Raw genomic sequence first — 25,421 nt, 5'->3', positions numbered from 1 at the left:
CTACAGTGAGATGCAGCCTACAGTCTACAGTCTACTACAGTGAGATGCAGTCTACAGTCTACAGTCTACAGTCTACTACAGTGAGATACAGCCTACAGCCTAAAGTCTACAGTCTACTACAGTGAGATGCAGCCTACAGCCTACAGTCTACAGTCTACTACAGTGAGATGCAGCCTACAGTCTACAGTCTACTACAGTGAGATGCAGTCTACAGTCTACAGTCTACTACAGTGAGATGCAGCCTACAGTCTACTACAGTGAGATGCAGCCTACAGTCTACTACAGTGAGATGCAGTCTACAGTCTATCACAGTGAGATACAGCCTACAGTCTACTACAGTGAGATGCAGTCTACAGTCTATTACAGTGAGATGCAGCCTACAGTCTACTACAGTGAGATGCAGTCTACAGTCTATTACAGTGAGATGCAGTCTACAGTCTACTACAGTGAGATGCAGCCTACAGCCTACAGTCTACTACAGTGAGATGCAGCCTACAGTCTACTACAGTGAGATGCAGTCTACAGCCTACAGTCTACTACAGTGAGATACAGTCTACAGTCTACAGTCTACTACAGTGAGATACAGCCTACAGTCTACTACAGCGAGATACAGTCTACAGCCTACAGTCTACTACAGTGAGATACAGTCTACAGTCTACTACAGTGAGATACAGTCTACAGCCTACAGTCTACTACAGTGAGATACAGCCTACAGTCTACAGTCTACTACAGTGAGATGCAGTCTACAGTCTACTACAGTGAGATGCAGTCTACAGTCTACAGTCTACTACAGTGAGATGCAGTCTACAGTCTACTACAGTGAGATGCAGTCTACAGTCTACAGTCTACTACAGTGAGATGCAGTCTACAGTCTACAGTCTACTACAGTGAGATGCAGTCTACAGTCTACTACAGTGAGATGCAGTCTACAGTCTACTACAGTGAGATACAGTCTACAGCCTACAGTCTACTACAGTGAGATACAGCCTACAGTCTACAGTCTACTACAGTGAGATGCAGCCTACAGTCTACTACAGTGAGATACAGTCTACAGCCTACAGTCTACTACAGTGAGATGCAGCCTACAGTCTACAGTCTACTACAGTGAGATACAGTCTACAGCCTACAGTCTACTACAGTGAGATACAGTCTACAGTCTACTACAGTGAGATGCAGCCTACAGTCTACAGTCTACAGTCTACTACAGTGAGATGCAGCCTACAGTCTACTACAGTGAGATACAGTCTACAGTCTACAGTCTACTACAGTGAGATGCAGCCTACAGTCTACAGTCTACAGTCTACTACAGTGAGATACAGCCTACAGTCTACTGTCTACAGTCTACTACAGTGTGATGCAGCCTACAGTCTACAGTCTACTGTCTACTACAGTGAGATGCAGCCTACAGTCTACAGTCTACTACAGTGAGATGCAGCCTACAGTCTACAGTCTACAGTCTACTACAGTGAGATACAGCCTACAGTCTACTGTCTACAGTCTACTACAGTGAGATGCAGCCTACAGTCTACAGTCTACTACAGTGTGATGCAGCCTACAGTCTACAGTCTACAGTCTACTACAGTGAGATGCAGCCTACAGTCTACTACAGTGAGATACAGCCTACAGCCTAGAGTCTACAGTCTACTATAGTGAGATGCAGCCTACAGTCTACAGTCTACAGTCTACAGTCTACTACAGTGAGATACAGCCTACAGTCTACTACAGTGAGATGCAGTCTACAGTCTACAGTCTACAGCCTACAGTCTACTACAGTGAGATGCAGTCTACAGTCTACAGTCTACAGCCTACAGTCTACTACAGTGAGATACAGCCTACAGTCTACAGTCTACAGTCTACTACAGTGAGATACAGTCTACAGCCTACTGTCTACTACAGTGAGATGCAGCCTACAGTCTACTACAGTGAGATACAGCCTACAGCCTAAAGTCTACAGTCTACTACAGTGAGATGCAGCCTACAGCCTACAGTCTACTACAGTGAGATGCAGTCTACAGTCTACAGTCTACTACAGTGAGATGCAGCCTACAGTCTACTACAGTGAGATGCAGCCTACAGCCTACAGTCTACTACAGTGAGATGCAGCCTACAGTCTACTACAGTGAGATGCAGCCTACAGTCTACAGTCTACTACAGTGAGATGCAGCCTACAGTCTACTACAGTGAGATGCAGCCTACAGCCTACTACAGTGAGATACAGCCTACAGTCTACAGTCTACAGTCTACTACAGTGAGATACAGTCTACAGCCTACAGTCTACTACAGTGAGATGCAGCCTACAGTCTACTACAGTGAGATACAGCCTACAGCCTAAAGTCTACAGTCTACTACAGTGAGATGCAGCCTACAGCCTACAGTCTACTACAGTGAGATGCAGTCTACAGTCTACAGTCTACTACAGTGAGATACAGCCTACAGTCTACTGTCTACTACAGTGAGATGCAGCCTACAGTCTACAGTCTACTACAGTGAGATGCAGCCTACAGTCTACTACAGTGAGATGCAGCCTACAGTCTACAGTCTACTACAGTGAGATGCAGCCTACAGTCTACTACAGTGAGATGCAGCCTACAGCCTACAGTCTACTACAGTGAGATGCAGCCTACAGCCTACAGTCTACTACAGTGAGATGCAGCCTACAGCCTACAGTCTACTACAGTGAGATGCAGTCTACAGTCTACAGTCTACTACAGTGAGATGCAGCCTACAGTCTACAGTCTACTACAGTGAGATGCAGCCTACAGTCTACAGTCTACTACAGTGAGATACAGTCTACAGTCTACTACAGTGAGATGCAGCCTACAGCCTACAGTCTACTACAGTGAGATGCAGTCTACAGTCTACTACAGTGAGATGCAGCCTACAGCCTACAGTCTACTACAGTGAGATGCAGCCTACAGTCTACAGTCTACTACAGTGAGATACAGTCTACAGTCTACTACAGTGAGATGCAGCCTACAGTCTACAGTCTACTACAGTGAGAAGCAGTCTACAGCCTACAGTCTACTACAGTGAGATGCAGTCTACAGTCTACTACAGTGAGATGCAGCCTACAGTCTACAGTCTACTACAGTGAGATACAGTCTACAGTCTACAGTCTACTACAGTGAGATACAGTCTACAGTCTACTACAGTGAGATACAGTCTACAGTCTACAGTCTACTACAGTGAGATGCAGTCTACAGTCTACTACAGTGAGATGCAGACTACAGTCTACTACAGTGAGATGCAGACTACAGACTACTACAGTGAGACACAGTCTACAGTCTACTACAGTGAGATGCAGTCTACAGTCTACAGTCTACTGCAGTGAGAAGCAGTCTACAGTCTACAGTCTACTACAGTGAGATGCAGCCTACAGTCTACTGTCTACTACAGTGAGATGCAGCCTACAGTCTACTACAGTGAGATGCAGTCTACAGTCTACTACAGTGAGATGCAGCCTACAGCCTACAGTCTACTACAGTGAGATGCAGTCTACAGTCTACAGTCTACTACAGTGAGATGCAGCCTACAGTCTACAGTCTACTACAATGAGATGCAGCCTACAGCCTACAGTCTACTACAGTGAGATGCAGCCTACAGCCTACAGTCTACTACAGTGAGATGCAGTCTACAGTCTACAGTCTACTACAGTGAGATGCAGCCTACAGTCTACAGTCTACTACAGTGAGATGCAGCCTACAGTCTACAGTCTACTACAGTGAGATACAGTCTACAGTCTACTACAGTGAGATGCAGCCTACAGCCTACAGTCTACTACAGTGAGATGCAGTCTACAGTCTACTACAGTGAGATGCAGCCTACAGCCTACAGTCTACTACAGTGAGATGCAGCCTACAGTCTACAGTCTACTACAGTGAGATACAGTCTACAGTCTACTACAGTGAGATGCAGCCTACAGTCTACAGTCTACTACAGTGAGAAGCAGTCTACAGCCTACAGTCTACTACAGTGAGATGCAGTCTACAGTCTACTACAGTGAGATGCAGCCTACAGTCTACAGTCTACTACAGTGAGATACAGTCTACAGTCTACAGTCTACTACAGTGAGATACAGTCTACAGTCTACTACAGTGAGATACAGTCTACAGTCTACAGTCTACTACAGTGAGATGCAGTCTACAGTCTACTACAGTGAGATGCAGACTACAGTCTACTACAGTGAGATGCAGACTACAGACTACTACAGTGAGACACAGTCTACAGTCTACTACAGTGAGATGCAGTCTACAGTCTACAGTCTACTGCAGTGAGAAGCAGTCTACAGTCTACAGTCTACTACAGTGAGATGCAGCCTACAGCCTACAGTCTACTACAGTGAGATGCAGTCTACAGTCTACAGTCTACTGCAGTGAGATACAGTCTACAGTCTACTACAGTGAGACACAGCCTACAGTCTACTACAGTGAGATGCAGCCTACAGTCTACAGTCTACTACAGTGAGATGCAGCCTACAGTCTACAGTCTACTACAGTGAGATGCAGCCTACAGTCTACAGTCTACTACAGTGAGACACAGTCTACAGTCTACAGTCTACTACAGTGAGATGCAGCCTACAGTCTACTACAGTGAGATGCAGTCTACAGTCTACTACAGTGAGATACAGTCTACAGCCTACAGTCTACAGTCTACTACAGTGAGATGCAGCCTACAGCCTACAGTCTACTACAGTGAGATGCAGCCTACAGCCTACAGTCTACTACAGTGAGATGCAGTCTACAGTCTACAGTCTACAGTCTACTACAGTGAGATGCAGCCTACAGTCTACAGTCTACTACAGTGAGATACAGCCTACAGTCTACAGTCTACTACAGTGAGATGCAGTCTACAGTCTACAGTCTACTACAGTGAGATGCAGCCTACAGTCTACTACAGTGAGATGCAGCCTACAGCCTACAGTCTACTACAGTGAGATACAGCCTACAGTCTACAGTCTACTACAGTGAGATGCAGTCTACAGTCTACTACAGTGAGATGCAGTCTACAGTCTACAGTCTACTACAGTGAGATGCAGTCTACAGTCTACTACAGTGAGATGCAGTCTACAGTCTACAGTCTACTACAGTGAGATGCAGTCTACAGTCTACAGTCTACTACAGTGAGATGCAGTCTACAGTCTACTACAGTGAGATGCAGTCTACAGTCTACTACAGTGAGATACAGTCTACAGCCTACAGTCTACTACAGTGAGATACAGCCTACAGTCTACAGTCTACTACAGTGAGATGCAGCCTACAGTCTACTACAGTGAGATACAGTCTACAGCCTACAGTCTACTACAGTGAGATGCAGCCTACAGTCTACAGTCTACTACAGTGAGATACAGTCTACAGCCTACAGTCTACTACAGTGAGATACAGTCTACAGTCTACTACAGTGAGATGCAGCCTACAGTCTACAGTCTACAGTCTACTACAGTGAGATGCAGCCTACAGTCTACTACAGTGAGATACAGTCTACAGTCTACAGTCTACTACAGTGAGATGCAGCCTACAGTCTACAGTCTACAGTCTACTACAGTGAGATACAGCCTACAGTCTACTGTCTACAGTCTACTACAGTGTGATGCAGCCTACAGTCTACAGTCTACTGTCTACTACAGTGAGATGCAGCCTACAGTCTACAGTCTACTACAGTGAGATGCAGCCTACAGTCTACAGTCTACAGTCTACTACAGTGAGATACAGCCTACAGTCTACTGTCTACAGTCTACTACAGTGAGATGCAGCCTACAGTCTACTACAGTGAGATGCAGCCTACAGTCTACAGTCTACTACAGTGAGATGCAGCCTACAGCCTAAAGTCTACAGTCTACTATAGTGAGATGCAGCCTACAGTCTACAGTCTACAGTCTACAGTCTACTACAGTGAGATACAGTCTACAGTCTACTACAGTGAGATGCAGTCTACAGTCTACAGTCTACAGCCTACAGTCTACTACAGTGAGATGCAGTCTACAGTCTACAGTCTACAGCCTACAGTCTACTACAGTGAGATACAGCCTACAGTCTACAGTCTACAGTCTACTACAGTGAGATACAGTCTACAGCCTACAGTCTACTACAGTGAGATGCAGCCTACAGTCTACTACAGTGAGATACAGCCTACAGCCTAAAGTCTACAGTCTACTACAGTGAGATGCAGCCTACAGCCTACAGTCTACTACAGTGAGATGCAGTCTACAGTCTACAGTCTACTACAGTGAGATGCAGCCTACAGTCTACTACAGTGAGATGCAGCCTACAGTCTACTACAGTGAGATACAGCCTACAGTCTACAGTCTACAGTCTACTACAGTGAGATACAGTCTACAGCCTACAGTCTACTACAGTGAGATGCAGCCTACAGTCTACTACAGTGAGATACAGCCTACAGCCTAAAGTCTACAGTCTACTACAGTGAGATGCAGCCTACAGCCTACAGTCTACTACAGTGAGATGCAGTCTACAGTCTACAGTCTACTACAGTGAGATACAGCCTACAGTCTACTGTCTACAGTCTACTTCAGTGAGATGCAGCCTACAGTCTACAGTCTACTACAGTGAGATGCAGCCTACAGTCTACTACAGTGAGATACAGCCTACAGCCTAAAGTCTACAGTCTACTATAGTGAGATGCAGCCTACAGTCTACAGTCTACAGTCTACAGTCTACTACAGTGAGATACAGCCTACAGTCTACTACAGTGAGATGCAGTCTACAGTCTACAGTCTACAGCCTACAGTCTACTACAGTGAGATGCAGTCTACAGTCTACAGTCTACAGCCTACAGTCTACTACAGTGAGATACAGCCTACAGTCTACAGTCTACAGTCTACTACAGTGAGATACAGTCTACAGCCTACAGTCTACTACAGTGAGATGCAGCCTACAGTCTACTACAGTGAGATACAGCCTACAGCCTAAAGTCTACAGTCTACTACAGTGAGATGCAGCCTACAGCCTACAGTCTACTACAGTGAGATGCAGTCTACAGTCTACAGTCTACTACAGTGAGATGCAGTCTACAGTCTACTGTCTACTACAGTGAGATGCAGCCTACAGTCTACTACAGTGAGATGCAGTCTACAGTCTACAGTCTACTACAGTGAGATACAGTCTACAGCCTACAGTCTACTACAGTGAGATGCAGCCTACAGTCTACTACAGTGAGATGCAGCCTACAGCCTACAGTCTACTACAGTGAGATGCAGTCTACAGTCTACAGTCTACTACAGTGAGATGCAGCCTACAGTCTACAGTCTACTACAGTGAGATGCAGCCTACAGCCTACAGTCTACTACAGTGAGATGCAGTCTACAGTCTACTACAGTGAGATGCAGCCTACAGTCTACAGTCTACTACAGTGAGATACAGTCTACAGTCTACTACAGTGAGATGCAGCCTACAGTCTACAGTCTACTACAGTGAGAAGCAGTCTACAGCCTACAGTCTACTACAGTGAGATGCAGTCTACAGTCTACTACAGTGAGATGCAGCCTACAGTCTACAGTCTACTACAGTGAGATACAGTCTACAGTCTACAGTCTACTACAGTGAGATACAGTCTACAGTCTACTACAGTGAGATACAGTCTACAGTCTACAGTCTACTACAGTGAGATGCAGTCTACAGTCTACTACAGTGAGATGCAGACAACAGTCTACTACAATGAGATGCAGACTACAGACTACTACAGTGAGACACAGTCTACAGTCTACTACAGTGAGATGCAGTCTACAGTCTACAGTCTACTGCAGTGAGAAGCAGTCTACAGTCTACAGTCTACTACAGTGAGATGCAGCCTACAGCCTACAGTCTACTACAGTGAGATGCAGTCTACAGTCTACAGTCTACTGCAGTGAGATACAGTCTACAGTCTACTACAGTGAGACACAGCCTACAGTCTACTACAGTGAGATGCAGCCTACAGTCTACAGTCTACTACAGTGAGATGCAGCCTACAGACTACTACAGTGAGACACAGTCTACAGTCTACAGTCTACTACAGTGAGATGCAGCCTACAGTCTACTACAGTGAGATGCAGTCTACAGTCTACTACAGTGAGATACAGTCTACAGCCTACAGTCTACAGTCTACTACAGTGAGATGCAGCCTACAGTCTACAGTCTACTACAGTGAAATGCAGTCTACAGTCTACTACAGTGAGATGCAGCCTACAGCCTACAGTCTACTACAGTGAGATGCAGTCTACAGTCTACAGTCTACAGTCTACTACAGTGAGATGCAGCCTACAGTCTACAGTCTACTACAGTGAGATACAGCCTACAGTCTACAGTCTACTACAGTGAGATGCAGTCTACAGTCTACAGTCTACTACAGTGAGATGCAGCCTACAGTCTACTACAGTGAGATGCAGCCTACAGCCTACAGTCTACTACAGTGAGATACAGCCTACAGTCTACAGTCTACTACAGTGAGATGCAGTCTGCAGTCTACTACAGTGAGATACAGCCTACAGTCTACTACAGTGAGATGCAGTCTGCAGTCTACTACAGTGAGATACAGCCTACAGTCTACTACAGTGAGATGCAGTCTGCAGTCTACTACAGTGAGATACAGCCTACAGTCTACTACAGTGAGATGCAGTCTGCAGTCTACTACAGTGAGATACAGCCTACAGTCTACTACAGTGAGATACAGCCTACAGTCTACAGTCTACTACAGTGAGATGCAGTCTGCAGTCTACTACAGTGAGATACAGCCTACAGTCTACTACAGTGAGATACAGCCTACAGTCTACAGTCTACTACAGTGAGATACAGTCTACAGTCTACTACAGTGAGATACAGCCTACAGCCTACAGTCTACTACAGTGAGATGCAGCCTACAGCCTACAGCCTACAGTCTACTACAGTGAGATGCAGTCTACAGTCTACAGTCTACTACAGTGAGATGCAGCCTACAGCCTACAGTCTACTACAGTGAAATGCAGTCTACAGCCTGCTACAGTGAGATGCAGCCTACAGCCTACAGTCTACAGTCTACTACAGTGAGATGCAGCCTACAGTCTACAGTCTACTACAGTGAGATGCAGTCTACAGTCTACAGTCTACAGTCTACTACAGTGAGATGCAGCCTACAGTCTACAGTCTACTACAGTGAGATGCAGTCTACAGTCTACAGTCTACTACAGTGAGATACAGCCTACAGCCTAAAGTCTACAGTCTACTACAGTGAGATGCAGCCTACAGCCTACAGTCTACAGTCTACTACAGTGAGATGCAGTCTACAGTCTACAGTCTACTACAGTGAGATGCAGCCTACAGTCTACTACAGTGAGATGCAGCCTACAGCCTACAGTCTACTACAGTGAGATACAGTCTACAGTCTACTACAGTGAGATGCAGCCTACAGTCTACAGTCTACAGTCTACTACAGTGAGATGCAGCCTACAGTCTACTACAGTGAGATACAGTCTACAGTCTACAGTCTACTACAGTGAGATGCAGCCTACAGTCTACAGTCTACAGTCTACTACAGTGAGATACAGCCTACAGTCTACTGTCTACAGTCTACTACAGTGTGATGCAGCCTACAGTCTACAGTCTACTGTCTACTACAGTGAGATGCAGCCTACAGTCTACAGTCTACTACAGTGAGATGCAGCCTACAGTCTACAGTCTACAGTCTACTACAGTGAGATACAGCCTACAGTCTACTGTCTACAGTCTACTACAGTGAGATGCAGCCTACAGTCTACTACAGTGAGATGCAGCCTACAGCCTAAAGTCTACAGTCTACAGTCTACTACAGTGAGATACAGTCTACAGTCTACTACAGTGAGATGCAGTCTACAGTCTACAGTCTACAGCCTACAGTCTACTACAGTGAGATGCAGTCTACAGTCTACAGTCTACAGCCTACAGTCTACTACAGTGAGATACAGCCTACAGTCTACAGTCTACAGTCTACTACAGTGAGATACAGTCTACAGCCTACAGTCTACTACAGTGAGATGCAGCCTACAGTCTACTACAGTGAGATACAGCCTACAGCCTAAAGTCTACAGTCTACTACAGTGAGATGCAGCCTACAGCCTACAGTCTACTACAGTGAGATGCAGCCTACAGTCTACTACAGTGAGATGCAGCCTACAGTCTACTACAGTGAGATACAGCCTACAGTCTACAGTCTACAGTCTACTACAGTGAGATACAGTCTACAGCCTACAGTCTACTACAGTGAGATGCAGCCTACAGTCTACTACAGTGAGATACAGCCTACAGCCTAAAGTCTACAGTCTACTACAGTGAGATGCAGCCTACAGCCTACAGTCTACTACAGTGAGATGCAGTCTACAGTCTACAGTCTACTACAGTGAGATACAGCCTACAGTCTACTGTCTACAGTCTACTTCAGTGAGATGCAGCCTACAGTCTACAGTCTACTACAGTGAGATGCAGCCTACAGTCTACTACAGTGAGATACAGCCTACAGCCTAAAGTCTACAGTCTACTATAGTGAGATGCAGCCTACAGTCTACAGTCTACAGTCTACAGTCTACTACAGTGAGATACAGCCTACAGTCTACTACAGTGAGATGCAGTCTACAGTCTACAGTCTACAGCCTACAGTCTACTACAGTGAGATGCAGTCTACAGTCTACAGTCTACAGCCTACAGTCTACTACAGTGAGATACAGCCTACAGTCTACAGTCTACAGTCTACTACAGTGAGATACAGTCTACAGCCTACAGTCTACTACAGTGAGATGCAGCCTACAGTCTACTACAGTGAGATACAGCCTACAGCCTAAAGTCTACAGTCTACTACAGTGAGATGCAGCCTACAGCCTACAGTCTACTACAGTGAGATGCAGTCTACAGTCTACAGTCTACTACAGTGAGATGCAGTCTACAGTCTACTGTCTACTACAGTGAGATGCAGCCTACAGTCTACTACAGTGAGATGCAGTCTACAGTCTACAGTCTACTACAGTGAGATACAGTCTACAGCCTACAGTCTACTACAGTGAGATGCAGCCTACAGTCTACTACAGTGAGATGCAGCCTACAGCCTACAGTCTACTACAGTGAGATGCAGTCTACAGTCTACAGTCTACTACAGTGAGATGCAGCCTACAGTCTACAGTCTACTACAGTGAGATGCAGCCTACAGTCTACAGTCTACTACAGTGAGATACAGTCTACAGTCTACTACAGTGAGATGCAGCCTACAGTCTACCGTCTACTACAGTGAGAAGCAGTCTACAGCCTACAGTCTACTACAGTGAGATGCAGTCTACAGTCTACTACAGTGAGATGCAGCCTACAGTCTACAGTCTACTACAGTGAGATACAGTCTACAGTCTACAGTCTACTACAGTGAGATACAGTCTACAGTCTACTACAGTGAGATACAGTCTACAGTCTACTACAGTGAGATGCAGTCTACAGTCTACTACAGTGAGATGCAGACAACAGTCTACTACAATGAGATGCAGACTACAGACTACTACAGTGAGACACAGTCTACAGTCTACTACAGTGAGATGCAGTCTACAGTCTACAGTCTACTGCAGTGAGAAGCAGTCTACAGTCTACAGTCTACTACAGTGAGATGCAGCCTACAGCCTACAGTCTACTACAGTGAGATGCAGTCTACAGTCTACAGTCTACTGCAGTGAGATACAGTCTACAGTCTACTACAGTGAGACACAGCCTACAGTCTACTACAGTGAGATGCAGCCTACAGTCTACAGTCTACTACAGTGAGATGCAGCCTACAGTCTACAACAGTGAGATGCAGTCTACAGTCTACTACAGTGAGATACAGTCTACAGCCTACAGTCTACAGTCTACTACAGTGAGATGCAGCCTACAGTCTACAGTCTACTACAGTGAAATGCAGTCTACAGTCTACTACAGTGAGATGCAGCCTACAGCCTACAGTCTACTACAGTGAGATGCAGTCTACAGTCTACAGTCTACAGTCTACTACAGTGAGATGCAGCCTACAGTCTACAGTCTACTACAGTGAGATACAGCCTACAGTCTACAGTCTACTACAGTGAGATGCAGTCTACAGTCTACAGTCTACTACAGTGAGATGCAGCCTACAGTCTACTACAGTGAGATGCAGCCTACAGCCTACAGTCTACAGTCTACTATAGTGAGATGCAGCCTACAGTCTACAGCCTACAGTCTACTACAGTGAGATGCAGCCTACAGTCTACAGTCTACTACAGTGAGATGCAGCCTACAGTCTACAGTCTACTACAGTGAGATGCAGTCTACAGTCTACAGTCTACAGTCTACTACAGTGAGATGCAGCCTACAGTCTACAGTCTACTACAGTGAGATGCAGTCTACAGTCTACAGTCTACAGTCTACTACAGTGAGATACAGCCTACAGCCTAAAGTCTACAGTCTACTACAGTGAGATGCAGCCTACAGCCTACAGTCTACAGTCTACTACAGTGAGATGCAGCCTACAGTCTACAGTCTACTACAGTGAGATGCAGTCTACAGTCTACAGTCTACTACAGTGAGATGCAGCCTACAGTCTACTACAGTGAGATGCAGCCTACAGTCTACAGTCTACTACAGTGAGATGCAGTCTACAGTCTACAGTCTACAGTCTACTACAGTGAGATGCAGTCTACAGTCTACAGTCTACTGCAGTGAGAAGCAGTCTACAGTCTACAGTCTACTACAGTGAGATGCAGCCTACAGTCTACAGTCTACTACAGTGAGATGCAGTCTACAGTCTACAGTCTACAGTCTACTACAGTGAGATGCAGCCTACAGTCTACAGTCTACTACAGTGAGATACAGCCTACAGTCTACAGTCTACTACAGTGAGATGCAGCCTACAGTCTACTACAGTGAGATGCAGCCTACAGTCTACAGTCTACTACAGTGAGATGCAGCCTACAGTCTACAGTCTACTACAGTGAGATACAGCCTACAGTCTACAGTCTACTACAGTGAGATGCAGCCTACAGCCTACAGTCTACTACAGTGAGATGCAGCCTACAGTCTACAGTCTACTACAGTGAGATGCAGCCTACAGTCTACAGTCTACTACAGTGAGATGCAGTCTACAGTCTACAGTCTACAGTCTACTACAGTGAGATGCAGCCTACAGTCTACAGTCTACTACAGTGAGATGCAGTCTACAGTCTACAGTCTACAGTCTACTACAGTGAGATACAGCCTACAGCCTAAAGTCTACAGTCTACTACAGTGAGATGCAGCCTACAGCCTACAGTCTACAGTCTACTACAGTGAGATGCAGCCTACAGTCTACAGTCTACTACAGTGAGATGCAGTCTACAGTCTACAGTCTACTACAGTGAGATGCAGCCTACAGTCTACTACAGTGAGATGCAGCCTACAGTCTACTACAGTGAGATGCAGTCTACAGTCTATTACAGTGAGATACAGCCTACAGTCTACTACAGTGAGATGCAGTCTACAGTCTATTACAGTGAGATGCAGCCTACAGTCTACTACAGTGAGATGCAGTCTACAGTCTATTACAGTGAGATGCAGTCTACAGTCTACTACAGTGAGATGCAGTCTACAGCCTACAGTCTACTACAGTGAGATGCAGTCTACTACAGTGAGATGCAGCCTACAGTCTACTACAGTGAGATGCAGCCTACAGTCTACAGTCTACTACAGTGAGATGCAGCCTACAGTCTACAGTCTACTACAGTGAGATACAGTCTACAGTCTACTACAGTGAGATACAGTCTACAGTCTACAGTCTACAGTCTACTACAGTGAGATGCAGCCTTTGTTTCGGCAAGACTAAATTAGTTCAGGAGTAAAATGTGGCTTAATCACATAATAAGTTACATTGCCTTCAGAAAGTCTTCACCCCTTGTTTTTTTCCACATTTTGTTGTGTTACAGCCTGAATTTAAAATGGATTATATTGAGATGTTTTATCATTGGCTTATATACAATACCCCATAATGTGAAAGTGGGAATTATGTTTTTCAAATGTTTTACTAATTCATTTTAAATGAAAAGCTGAAATGTCTTGAGTCAATAAGTATTCAACCCCTTTGTTATTGCAAGCCTAAATACGTTCAGTAGTAATAATGTACTTAATTATCAAGTCAGATATTAAGTTGCATGGACTCTGTCTGTGTGCAATAATAGTCTCTAACATGATTTTTGAATGACTACCTCATCTCTGTACCACACACATACAATTGTCTGTAAACTCCCTCAGTCAGGCAGTGAATTTCAAACACAGATTCAACCACAAAGACCAGGGAGGTTTTCCAATACTTCGCATAGAAGGGCTCCTATTGGTAGGGTCCACTTTTTAAAAAGAGGACATTGAATATCCCTTTGAGCAAGGTGAAGTTATTAATTACACTTTGGATGGTGTATCAATACACCCAGTCACTACAAAGAAACAGGCGCCCTTCCTAACTCAGTTGCCATAGAGAAAGGAAACCGCAAAGGCATTTCACCATAAGGTCGATGGTGAATATAGCACAGTTACGGAGTTGAATGGCTGTCATAGGAGAAAACTGAGGATGGATTAACAACATTATAGTTACTCCACAATACTAACCTAATTGACAGAGTGAAAAGAAGGAAGCCTGTGCAGAATAAAAATATTCCAAAACATGCATATTTCTTGCAACAAGGGACTAAAGTAATACTGCAAAAAATGTGGCAAAGCAATTCACTTTTTGTACTGAATACAAAGTGCTTTTTTGGGGGGGCAAATCCAATACAACATATTACTGAGTACTACTCTCCATATTTTCAAGCATAGTGGTGGCTGCATCATGTTATGGGTATGCTTGATCAACAACCAATTTGACAGAGTATGAAGAATTTTGAAAAGAATAATGATCAAATTTTGCACAATCCAGGTGTGGAAAGCTCTTCGAGGTTTACCCCAAAATACTCACATCTGTAATCACTGCCAAAGGTGCTTCTACAAAGTATTGACTCAAGGGTGTGAACACTTATGTCAATTTAATATTTAATTTTCAATAAATTTGCAACAAAGTGAAAACATGTTTTCACTTTATCATTCTGGGGTATTGTGTGTAGATGGGTGAGGTTAAAAAAATATTTAAGCGATTTTGAATTCAGGCTGTAACACAACAAAACATATGTCAGTCTTAACGAAAACCACTAAACCCTAAACCTCAACTAAATCTTGTAATGTGGAAATTGAGAACAGTGGTCCAGGTGCGACAAAACTAGGGCCTGTAGGACCTGCCTTGTTGATAGTGCTGTTCAGAAAGCAGAGCAACACTTTATTATGGACAGACTTCTCCCCCCATCTTAGTAACTGTTGTATCAATATGTTTGGATCATGACAGTTTACAATCTTATGTTACTCCAAGCAGTTTAGTCACCTCAACTTGCTCAATGTCCACATGATTCATTACAACATTTAGTTGAGGTTTAGAGTTTAGTGAACTATTTGTCCCAAATATAAAATACATCAGGGATCTCAAACACAGAAAACAGAGGCTGACTGAACTCACTGGTGTATGAGTACACAAGCTCCGTCTCATCATCTAGAAGGAGATAGGAGAGAAACCCAGGGCCATAGTCTAAATTAACACCAAGCTCCGCCTCATCATCTAGAAGGAGATAGGAGAGAAACCCAGGGCCATAGTCTAAATTAACACCAAGCTCCGTCTCATCATCTAGAAGGAGATAGGAGAGAAACCCAGGGCCATAGTCTAAATTAACACCAAGCTCCGCCTCATCATCTAGAAGGAGATAGGAGAGAAACCCAGGGCCATAGTCTAAATTAACACCAAGCTCTGCCTCATCATCTAGAAGGAGATAGGAGAGAAACCCAGGGCCATAGTCTAAATTAACACCAAGCTCCGTCTCATCATCTAGAAGGAGATAGGATAGAAACCCAGGGCCATAGTCTAAATTAACACCAAGCTCTGCCTCATCATCTAGAAGGAGATAGGAGAGAAACCCAGGGCCATAGTCTAAATTAACACCAAGCTCCGTCTCATCATCTAGAAGGAGATAGGAAAGTATTGCATCTAGCCACATCTGAATTTTGTCTAATCAACACACACCATTTTGGCATTTTATGCCTGAATTGGTCTCTACTAGTTTTTTTTTGGTACATCCTTCCTATGTTATACATGTCACGTCCTTTGTCTCTCCTGAGTTTCACGATCCAGAAGTGACGTCTGCTGTTGAAGCTTTGTGTACCTCTCACCATCTATTCCTCCATGGCTTGGGTCAGAGACTGGGGGGGGGTCTGGACTGTTTCCACTGGTACGACCGCCTTGACTATGGTCCGAACAGGAGATACCCACACCTTTTCACCAACCGTATCAAAGGTGACCTTGGCATAATCATTCCAAAATAAACATTTGATCATGATCCGGACACCTTGTGACAACACCAATGGGTTAACTCTTTTACAGGGTTGAGGGACACAGTAAACATACATATTTGTTTAATAAGTTTTAGATTAAATACATTTTGTTTACAAACCATTCTGTTAATGTCATCAGCCAATGACAACGGTGCCTTTGTTGGAACAATCGCCAAAGCATTGCAAGAAAAAGGACCCTTTCCTGGGGATTGAAGGGTAATTAACAGTACTGTTACTGTAAATGATAAAGGACCCTTTCCTAAATGTCATTACTGATACGCGTTATTACAACATATTCATATTAAGCATTAACTATGAGACAGAAGATCCAGGGCCTGCACTCACCCTTCAAGACCTTGTCCACCCTGGGCTGAACCACCTCCAGACTTAGTCCACCCTGGGCTGAACCACCTCCAGACTTAGTCCACCCTGGACTGAACCACCTCCAGACTTAGTCCACCCTGGACTGAACCACCTCCAGACTTAGTCCACCCTGGACTGAACCACCTCCAGACTTAGTCCACTCTGGACTGAACCACCTCCAGACTTAGTCCACCCTGGACTGAACCACCTCCAGACCTAGTCCACTCTGGACTGAACCACCTCCAGACTTAGTCCACCCTGGACTGAACCACCTACAGACTTAGTCCACCCTGGACTGAACCACCTCCAGACTTAGTCCACCCTGGACTGAACCACCTCCAGACTTAGTCCACCCTGGACTGAACCACCTCCAGACTTAGTCCACCCTGGACTGAACCACCTACAGAAGCTGTTTCCTCACTTCCTCACTGTTCACCAGACATGTATTTCTGCACAGCCTGGTAAACCTGGTAAACCTGGTAAAAGATTGACCTGTAATAGTAAGGTTTGATCCTAAAACTAGGCCAAAGGCTGACTCATGGAGAACTAGTGTAAGCAGATGTTTGTTCCCGACCCGCGTTAACACAATATGGGTTTTTTGCAACCCTGACAAAGTTCTATTAAAACGGGTCAATTTTGGCCTTTAAATTCACCTGAAGCAGCTGTTTCTGGTCTCCTTGCAGAGCTATCGCCCATCCTGGATACTTTCTTCTCTAAGACCCTATGGACCTCCTACATCTTCTGTATCTGATCCCTCGCTCTCTGCAGAATCCGTTTTTCATTATCCTCCATTGAGGCCATCACTTGCTTCTACACCTCTGTGATGGCTGAGCTCAACATGGTGAAATCCCTGTCCATCTCATCTTTCTGCAGCCCGGCGGACGTCTGAGATGAGAGAGAGAACTAATTTAGCCGAGAAGAACTCACATGAAAATAACTCACTGACCATAACATAAATTATTTAAATGATTATGCCTCAAATTTTAAATAAAAACATATTTAAATATATATTAAAGGTTCAATGCAGCCATTTTGATCTCAATATTACATAATTTCAGGGTAACAATTAAGTACCTTACCGTGATTGATTTGAAATTAAAATGTTAAAAAAGCGACAAAAATTACTTCTCAAGCAAGAATTTTGGTAAGACTGTCTAGGAGTGGTCTGAGTGCTCAGGGGAAAACAGAAAACTAGCTGTTATTGGCAGAGAGGTCTGGAACTCTCTTTCTTATTGGTCTGTTAACTCATTTACCGCCTGGTGATGTCACTATAGAAGGCTAAAACTCCATCGCACCAAAACAGGCTGTAATTCCAGCTGGTCTTTTCAAACAGCTCTTACACTAAAAGGGCATTTTCATCATTTTCACAATTTAACACTATTATTCCAACCTCATAGTGTGGAAATATATATATATATAAAACACAGGGAAATCATTTTTGGACTGCACTGGGCCTTTAAACAGTTCTGTTTTCTAATATCCATGATCTACCTTGAATTAGTCCGTGGAGGTTCTTGCCCTGAACAGCTCCATCATAATGTTATTTGTGTGGCTCTTTGCCGACAGCTGTTGATGTAATTTGACAGGCGGTCAAAGATGAGTGAAGTCAATAATTAAATAGCGTAGTAAAACAAATTGCCCTGAAGTCTGTTCTCACCAGTCTGTGACTCAGAGACCATGAAGCAGAGATAGCGTCAAGTCCATTTCAGTTCCTGTCTGTTAAATAGGATGTTTAATTTATCCATGAGAATCTATTGAGTGGAATGGACTTTTGATTAAATTGACACCAACAGCCTCATAGCAGTGTCATAATATTACATCTCATATGTCAAAGTATGTTACTGAATGTGATAAGGCGTATTAGAAACGAGTATGACAGGCTTTATGACACATTGACATAACAGTTAATGTCACTTGCACACCTAAACCTCAAATAAAGTGTTTTATTTTTTATTTTTTTAAATCTTTATTTAACTAGGCAAGTCAGTTAAGAACATATTCTTATTTACAATGACAGCCTACACCGGCCAAACCCGGACAACATTGGGCCAATTGTGCGTCGCCCTATGGGACTCCCAATAACGGCCGGTTGTGATACAGCCAGGAATCGAACCAGGGTGTCTATAGTGATGCCTCTTGCACTGAGATGCAGTGACTTAGACTGCTGCGCTACTCGGGAGCCAAATGTACGTTCAGTAGTAGTGAATGTAACTTGAGTAGTATTGTGTTTCATTTCCAGTCACTTCATGTCTGACAGAGCCTTGAACAATATATCAAGTAACTCTTAACAAACCCTAACCATGATTTTGAAGACAGCTTCTTCCTCTGGGTCATGGTGTGAATCATCTATTTTAATGGTTCTAGAAACGGTCTCTACCAAATCCCCTTCGAATAACACATTCACTACATTGAACAACAGATAGTCCTGACTGCTATTAGCCAATAGAAACACATTGAATAACAGATAGTCCTTACTGCTATTAGCCCATAGAAACACATTGAATAACAGATAGTCCTGACTGCTATTAGCCCATAGAAACACATTGAATAACAGATAGTCCTGACTGCTATTAGCCCATAGAAACACATTGAATAACAGATAGTCCTGACTGCTATTAGCCCATAGAAACACATTGAATAACAGATAGTCCTGACTGCTATTAGCCAATAGAAACACATTGAATAACAGATAGTCCTGACTGCTATTAGCCAATAGAAACACATTGAATAACAGATAGTCCTGACTGCTATTAGCCCATAGAAACACATTGAATAACAGATAGTCCTGACTGCTATTAGCCCATAGAAACACATTGAATAACAGATAGTCCTGACTGCTATTAGCCCATAGAAACACATTGAATAACAGATATTCCTGACTGCTATTAGCCCATAGAAACACATTGAATAACAGATAGTCCTGACTGCTATTAGCCCATAGAAACACATTGAATAACAGATAGTCCTTACTGCTATTAGCCAATAGAAACACATTGAACAACAGATAGTCCTGACTGCTATTAGCCCATAGAAACACATTGAATAACAGATAGTCCTGACTGCTATTAGCCCATAGAAACACATTGAATAACAGATAGTCCTGACTGCTATTAGCCCATAGAAACACATTGAATAACAGATAGTCCTGACTGCTATTAGCCCATAGAAACACATTGAATAACAGATAGTCCTGACTGCTATTAGCCCATAGAAACACATTGAATAACAGATAGTCCTGACTGCTATTAGCCAATAGAAACACATTGAATAACAGCTAGTCCCCCCACCCCAAAAAAAATCTAAAGTAAGTTTGTTCTGAAGTGTCTGTTGTAATATTTGAACGATATAAGAAAGATCAGAAAACATATTTTTTACCCCTTATTTTTTGGCACTAAACAGTCTCCATATGTACTTCCATAAATTCTTTCAACTGGTACCTGGTCTTATTGTTCAGAGTAAATAACTCACAGACTCTAGAGAAGCTTTAACCAAGTTTAATTCTTCCCAAAGGTTCTGTACAGCTGTAATTCAGACAACCCAACATTTCTCACGTCACAGATAAATATACAGTGGGGAGAACAAGTATTTGATACACTGACGATTTTGCAGGTTTTCCTACTTACAAAGCATGTAGAGGTCTGTAATTTTTTGTAATTGCAAACAAAGGTTTCTGTACCAAATATTAAGTTCTGCTATTCTGATGTATCAAATACTTATGTCATGCAATAAAATGCAAATTAATTACTAAAAAATCATACAATGTGATTTTCTGGATTTTTGTTTTAGATTCTGTCTCTCACAGTTGAAGTGTACCTATGATAAAAATGACAGACCTCTACATGCTTTGTAAGTAGGAAAACCTGCAAAATCGGCAGTGTATCAAATACTTGTTCTCCCCACTGTATATATATATATCCCACTTAAAACACTCCTCCTTCTCTCCTTACATCTTATGGTTCAACAGGAAGAGGGTAACAGGATACCAAACCCTTTAACTCTCTTAAGGGAATCTGTCCTCACCTCCTGACCTCAACCCCTCCTTCCCCTAATCCACAGGTGTTCATCTGTCTCCCCTATATCAACACGTTTCAGCTCCTCCCGTTCACCCAGCACATTTCCTCAGCCACTCTGTCTTTCTACAGATATCGCTCCTTTACATACTATGCGTCTGATTTATCGTGTCTTTAATATCTCAATGTTCAAAATGTCCAATCCAACACCGGGGACCTTCAGTCGAGTCTTGTGAGGCCTGAGGGCATCCTAAAGCAAAACAACGGACATGTACGTGTTCCTGAGAGTCTCACCTTTCTACAGAGGGGTATTAGTGTGTAGCCCAAACTGTTCAGACGCTCCAGACAGAAGGGGTATTAGTGTGTAGCCCAAACTGTTCGGACGCTCCAGACAGAAGGGGTATTAGTGTGTAGCCCAAACTGTTCGGATGCTCCAGACAGAAGGGGTATTAGTGTGTAGCCCCAAACTGTTCGGACGCTCCAGACAGAAGGGGTATTAGTGTGTAGCCCAAACTGTTCGGACGCTCCAGACAGAAGGGGTATTAGTGTGTAGCCCAAACTGTTCGGACGCTCCAGACAGAAGGGGTATTAGTGTGTAGCCCAAACTGTTCGGACGCTCCAGACAGAAGGGGTATTAGTGTGTAGCCCAAACTGTTCAGACGCTCCAGACAGAAGGGGTATTAGTGTGTAGCCCAAACTGTTCGGACGCTCCAGACAGAAGGGGTATTAGTGTGTAGCCCAAACTGTTCGGACGCTCCAGACAGAAGGGGTATTAGTGTGTAGCCCAAACTGTTCGGACGCTCCAGACAGAAGGGGTATTAGTGTGTAGCCCAAACTGTTCGGACGCTCCAGACAGAAGGGGTATTAGTGTGTAGCCCAAACTGTTCGGACGCTCCAGACAGAAGGGGTATTAGTGTGTAGCCCAAACTGTTCGGACGCTCCAGACAGAAGTTGGCAGATTGGCTTGACGCTTGTGGGGGACGTAGACCAAAACAGAGAACACCATCATGCTCGTGAGAGTCCCATCTTTCCATAGAGAGGTTATAAAAAGTGAGACGCAAAAAATGCAAAAATACATCTCTCTGACTTAAACATACTGTTTTTTATAGGAATTGTTTGTATAATGCTAATTAGATCTCCCCTAGAGGCAAGGACATGGAACTTAGGGGGTTAACATGTCTCCTCCACCTCACCTACACTGATTAAAGTGGATTTAACATGTGACATCAACAAGGGATCATACCTTTCACCTGGATTCCAATGATCAGTCTGTCGTGGAAAGAGCAGGTGTTCCTAATGTTTTGTACACTCAGGGTATGATCTCACGTCTAGTTCTGTGTTGTCATCGTGATCAAGTGACATGGACATGAATAACCAGAGGCAGGAATGACATGCTCAGCTCCATGCCCTGCCTAGGCTTGATAGTGTTCGACAGATAGCATGAAGGATGACCAGAGACAATGCGACTCGGTATTACAAGACTTGAATATTTAATCACTGAGTACTACAACTTAGGGACTGGCAAAACACTCCAATCCTTAGACTGACCACCATTACCCAATAACCTCTGCTCTTCTCCCAAGCACCAGAATAGCATATCAAAATAAAAGTCACATGGTGTTCACACAATAAATAGTTTACTCTAATTGATAAATTATTCACAATGATTAAGTCAATAAGATAGTCATACAGTACATTTGGAGAGTATTCAGACCCCTTGACTTTTCCCACATTTTGTTACGTTACAGCCATATTCTAAAATGATTTAGATAAGCATGTTCCTTATCAATCTACACAGAATAGCCCACTGTCACGCCCTGACCTTAGATGTCTCTGTTTTCTTTATATTTTGGTTAGGTCAGGGTGTGACTAGGGTGGGTACTCTAGGTTTCTGTATGTCTAGGGTTTTTTGTATGTCTAGGGGGTTTTGTATGTCTAGGGTTTTTGTATGTATAGGGTTTTTGTATGTCTAGGGGTTTTTGTATGTCTATGTTGGCCTGATATGGTTCCCAGTCAGAGACAGCTGTTTTGGGGATCATATTTAGGCAGCCCTTTTTCCCACTTTCTAGTGTGGGGTCTTGTCTATAGTTAGGTGCCAGTGTGCACACTAGTAGCTTCACGTTTGGTTTGGTTGTTTGTTGTTTTGTTTTGGTGAGTTTCAGTTCATAAAAAATATGTGGAACTCTTTTCACGCTGCGCCTTGGTCTCATCATTACGACGATAAAGTGAAAACAGGTTTTTAGACATTTTTGCAAATCTATAAGAAATATAAAACAGAAATACCTTATTTACATAAGAATTCAAACTCCTTGCTATGAGACATGAAATTAAGCTCAGATGCATCATGTTTCCATTGATCATCCTTGAGATGTTTCTACAACTTGATTGGAGTCCACCTGTGGTAAATTCAATTGATTGGACATGATTTGGAAAGGCACACACCTGTCTATATAAGGTCCCACAGTTGACAGTGCATGTCAGAGCAGAAACCAAGACAAAAAATGTCTGCAGCATTGAAGGTCTCCAGGAATACACTTGGCCTCCATCATTCGTAAATGGAAGTTTGGAACCACCAAGACTATTCCTAGAGCTGACCGCCTGGCCAAACTGAGCAATCGGGGGAGAAGGGCCTTGGTCAGTGAGTGGCCAAGATTGAACTCTTTGGCCTGAATGCCAAGCGTCACGTCTGGAGGGAGCCTGGCACCATCCCTAAGGTGAAGCATGGTGGTGGCAGCATCATGCTGTGGGAATGTTTTTCAACGGCAGGGACTGGGTGTGCCAAGCTTGTAGCGTCATTCCCAAGAAGACTCGAGGCTGTAATCGCTGACAAAGGTGCTTCAACAAAGTACTGAGTAAAGGGTCTGAATACTTATGTAAATGGTTTATTTCAGTTTTTTTATATATACATTTCTAAAGACCTGTTTTTGCTTTGTCATTATGGGTATTGTGTGTAGCTTGATGCGGGGGGGGGGGGGGGGGGGGGGACAACAATTTAGTAAATTGTAGAATACATGTAAGGCTGTAGCATAACAAAATGTGAAAAAGTCAAGGGGTCTGAGTACTTTCAGAATACACTGTGTAACAGAAACATACAGGTAACTAGTGTACATTCTATCACATCTCATTCTATAATGACTACAGGTAACTAGTTTACATTCTATCACATCTCATTCTATAATGACTACAGGTAACTAGTGTACATTCTATCACATCTCATTCTATAATGACTACAGGTAACTAGTGTACATTCTATCACATCTCATTCTATAATAACTACAGGTAACTAGTTTACATTCTATCACATCTCATTCTATAATGACTACAGGTAACTAGTGTACATTCTATCACATTTCATTCTATAATGACTACAGGTAACTGCCAAAGTAAAGGAAACACCAACATAGTGTGCTAATAGGGCGTTGTGCCACCACGATCCACCAGAACAGATTCAATGCACCTTGGCATAAATTCTACAAGTGTCTGAAACTCTATTGGAGGGAGCAATTCCATAATTTAGTGTTTTGTTGACGGTGGTGGAAAACGCTGTCTCAGGCAACACAATCTCCCATAAATGTTCTACTAGGTTGGGATCTGGTGACTGAGACAGACGCACATCACACACACACACACAGATCTACTACTCACTGGGATCCTCTCAGGCTCCTTTCCCCCTTTGATCCATCCTCCTCTACTTTCTTCTCTGCCTCAACATACGACACCTTCTGCACTACTCAGACTCTGGCCACTTCAACCTGCCTCTCTCTCAGCGGACACTTTCGATCCCCAGCAACATGGACACCCCTACAGCTGACACACACAACTTTAAGGGATTGGATCTCTTAACCTTTAACCATTCATAAAAAACATTCACTGACAGTTCTGTTAAGATGAACCGAAGTTCAAGATAAATCTATTTTTAATCTTGAGGTTGATATAAACAGCGTGGTTGTGTCTTTGGGCCGCTGCATCTATCCATGAGCCACTGAATGCAATACGCAGTATGTTTCATCAAATCAAATGTTATGGGTCACATACATTTGTTTAGCTACATCAATCCAGCAGAAGGGTCTCTCTACCAAATGTAACCCCATCTAGGACACATTTAGGACACATCTAGGACACATCTAGGACACATTTAGGACACATCTAGGATACATCTAGGATACATCTAGGACACATCTAGGATACATCTAGGACACATCTAGGACACATCTAGGACACATCTAGGACACATCTAGGACACATCTAGGATACATCTAGGACACATTTAGGATACATCTAGGATACATTTAGGACACATCTCGGACATTTCTTCGAATGAGTTTCAAAAACAATTTCCCCAAATAATACGAATATAGAATGGCCAAATTTCAATACACCTACTGTATAGGAAAACACCAGAATAAAAAGTTTGACATTGAAATAAATATAATACATGAACCTTTTTGAATATTCACAACAATATTTGTTAAAGACAAAATCCAAATGTAATCTAAATCTGGCAGCTGTCCCTAATGTTGAACACAGTGAGGTCTGTTTGGCACAGTGAGGTCTGTTTGGCACAGTGAGGTCTGTTTGGCAGAGTGAAAATGTCTCCTCTAAGTCAGTCTGAGAGTACACAACTGTACCAGTGTGTTGAGGTTTACATGGTTTTAGGCCTGGATTCAGTCTGGACCACTGAAGATCC

This window comes from Salvelinus fontinalis, chromosome 23 (assembly GCF_029448725.1).
Source record: "Salvelinus fontinalis isolate EN_2023a chromosome 23, ASM2944872v1, whole genome shotgun sequence".
NCBI classification, from domain to species: Eukaryota; Metazoa; Chordata; class Actinopteri; order Salmoniformes; family Salmonidae; genus Salvelinus; species Salvelinus fontinalis.
This window is presented reverse-complemented; position numbering follows the sequence as displayed.